Raw genomic sequence first — 3,449 nt, 5'->3', positions numbered from 1 at the left:
TTTCCGATTGAGTTATTATTGATTAAGTACTTACCTGCATAGAAATTAAGACGGTAAATTAAATATTTACGACATTTTGGCGCCCGAACAGGGGCCCCTCCCCCACCCCACGCGCCGGTTGGTGCGTTGCAAGCTCTGTCCCCTGCCATCAGTTAGAAGGAAACTACGCGTACCGGCAGGATTTCCTGTATCTCCCTCTGGCCCACGGAGGTGACGAAGACTGCGATCAGCACCCTGACGAGGCGGTGAGGAGTGCGGAGGATCCCGACCAGAGCCTAGCCGAAAGAAGCAAGGTCCGAGGTGTCAAGAGGCCCACCAGTTTTCCGAAGTATCCACGTGTCGAGTCGAGTCCGGTCCAGTCCAGTCGAGTTTTCCGAGGCCTTCTGTTTTCCGTGCTTCCCGGTGAGTACCATTGCTGGGACGTATCTAGACGGGTTTGGGTACACAAGTCCGGTCTGCACTGTTTTAGACAGTGTATCTGTACTGTTTAGCAGTACATCAGTTATTCAAGTTTTTGCATTGTCTCTGACAGTGTATCTGTGCTGTTTAGCAGTACATCCGGTATAGGGGGTAGTCATATATGTCTCAAATGTCTTTTCATGTGATTAATATCGTGGTATGAGTGTGACTGTTTTAATGTGCATTATTGTGTTCTTGTATAACTAGCTGTATTCAGTATTAAGTAGCAAGGATTGAGCATTCAGTACTAAGTAAACAAGATGCCGTTTTTCAACAAGTTAAAGCAGATAGGAACTAGGAAAGGGATACTAGAGGAAGAAATTCCTATCCCCCCTAGGGACACTCCTGGAAATTTTATGTACCATAAGCATGGCTTAGATGCCATATTATATCTAGATTTATGGGCCGATTATACTAAGCATCTAGACGAGAGACACAGATGGCCTGTTACCGGAACATGGGATGCCGAGTGCATCATGAAGGTAGAGGAAGCACTATGGAAAAAGAAAGCCAGACAATCTCAGAAAGACGCCATAGAGTTTTGGCGTAAGGAATCACATAAGCGTGCTGAAAAAGCACTACGTAGAGAAGACAGACTTAAAGAATCAGATCAAGCCCAAGAAAATGAATTAGTTACTGAGGGGATCCGAGTAAAATCAGAGCAAATAGACCGCGCACGAAACAATCTCGTAAACGGTATGTATCTCGCGGCCGAGGGTTCGCCTGAGGCCACTTCAGAAATACCGAAAAATCTGCCGCCACCATTGGTTCCAACTAAAGTAACTCACAGGACCACTAAAGACATATTCCTGAATTCCTATCTAGAGGATGTAGCACCCGCTTACACCAATCTGCCTGTCCGCGTCCCGCCTACTGACGGTGACGGGGGTGTCAACCCGCCTCCAGACCAAATTCCGCCACAACTGCAACCAGGTTTCCCCGTTCGACCGACCATTCCTCCACCTCCACCACTTCCCGCACCTAAAGTTGACCTACCGAAACCGCTTCTACCTGACCCTACTAAAAGACAAATTCAAGTTCAGATACAGACTCCACAGAGAGATAATGTCCAAGCTTCCGCCTCAGGAGGTGCGATGGGGGGTCTTCGGACCCCGCCATTAACACACAGATTACACCTTAGGGATATACAGAGTCCTTTCACGTTCAAATCACCCCGTCTTGACCTACTCAAAGAACCACTTGCAGTTTGCAGATATGATCCAGTACCCGGCAAAGACGATAGAATGATGATGGCATCACTACGGTTACGATCTGCTACTGATTACCTGCTGTTATTTGCAGGAATGAAAGAGCGCCTAGATAGAATATATCACTTTGTTCAGACTGGGAAAGACCCTGAAAGTATTAAGGATGCCATGGAGCATCAGAAAGTTGACACTCAAGCATATATACTACGTTTTTTTATAAATTGCCTAATAAGAGAACGAGACAGGCCTGAAACAGAACAGGATGAATTAGATGGACTCAACAAGTGGGGCCAAAATATATCTGAAGGAAAACATGATAAGGGGACTTGCATAGCCAGTATGTACAAGAAAATAAGAAAAGCAGTGATAGAAATACACGAAAAAGAGAAAGAAAAGGCTTCCTCCGAGGGGGAAGAAGAACTTGAAGAACCAGAAAAGACTACAGATACTATAGCGTATGTAGGTAAGGGAACTTACCTTAGGAAAGGCATTCGTCCAGAAAGCAAGAGAGTTTTTCTCTCCGGCTTAACCAACCCGAATTCTCCTGAACATCAGTTCCAGGAGACTGATAGAAGGCTTCGAGAACGAATAGGGTACCATGTACTCAATTCTATGGATGAACAAGAACTAGCCCGGTCAGCAGTATTATGGACTGACAATCCGGACATATACAATGATGATACCGTAGCGCAGACATTCCTGAACCTTTCCCCAGACGAGCAGAAATTAGCAGGTGTATACATGATTCAGCACCTCCTCACGTTATACAGAAACCAACATTCTGATCCAGGTCCCTTACACGATACATTAGAAGCACTACTCATGGATAGATGGAGAGGTCTAAGTACCAAGTTAATACAAATAATTCTAGAACAACGACATAGATATAACACTTTCGTAAGCTCCGAATATGTTCCCGCTCCGCCCCCAGAAAGAAAAATGTATCATATGGAGCGTCTGCATGGCATTGAAAGTCAGAACCCCTTACGAGAAGTACATCCAGTTATGGGTACCGATCATACCTTGAAACTTGTGTATGTACACACGCCTCTGACCAAGTTAGAACTGTTAGAAATGAAGAAACTAGTACCGTGCCATGATAAAGACCCTGCAGGTTTTCACAGAGAGCTTAAAGACATGTTACTGATGGGGGATTACACATATGAAGATATCATGAAAATGTTAAAGGTACTGTTGCCCACGGGCATCTACGAGAAACTGAAGGAAAAGGAATGGGAGGTGGGAGAGAAAAAGATTGTATGGGCAGAAATAGAAGACGAAGAGAACAAACGTGTCCCAGGGGTAGGCCTTGGGGAGAAAACTAAAGCATTACCAGGTTTGATAGTACAGGTTCTGCCAAGATTATTGACAACTAGAAAGGAAGACTGGGATGCAATCTCAGCATGGAAACAGAAACCCGACGAAGATACTAGTGACTTCTATTCAAGATTTGAGAAATGTTTCATTATTAATAGTGGTCTTAAACCAAGTAGCGAGTCGTACCCGCATCTTTTTGTATCAAAGTTAGTCGAGAATTCCCTGTTAGCAGTTAAAAACCGTGTATACAAGGTCGAGAGTACATGGCAAGCAAATACGCCATCACAGATGTTACAAATGTTACAATACCATCAGAACAGAATTAGAGAAGAACAAGATCATGAACAGAAACGTATGAAAGACACGAAAATGAAAATGTTAGTAGCCCAATCAGTTGCAGCCGACGGCCAAAGAAAGGGTACGACCCAGACAGGTCACACCGCAGCTCCCGTTAAAGGAACATGC

This window comes from Lissotriton vulgaris, unplaced genomic scaffold, assembly GCF_964263255.1.
Source record: "Lissotriton vulgaris unplaced genomic scaffold, aLisVul1.2 SCAFFOLD_264, whole genome shotgun sequence".
Taxonomy (NCBI): Eukaryota; Metazoa; Chordata; class Amphibia; order Caudata; family Salamandridae; genus Lissotriton; species Lissotriton vulgaris.
The sequence above is the reverse complement of the archived record's forward strand: the minus strand, read 5'-3'. Positions refer to the sequence as shown.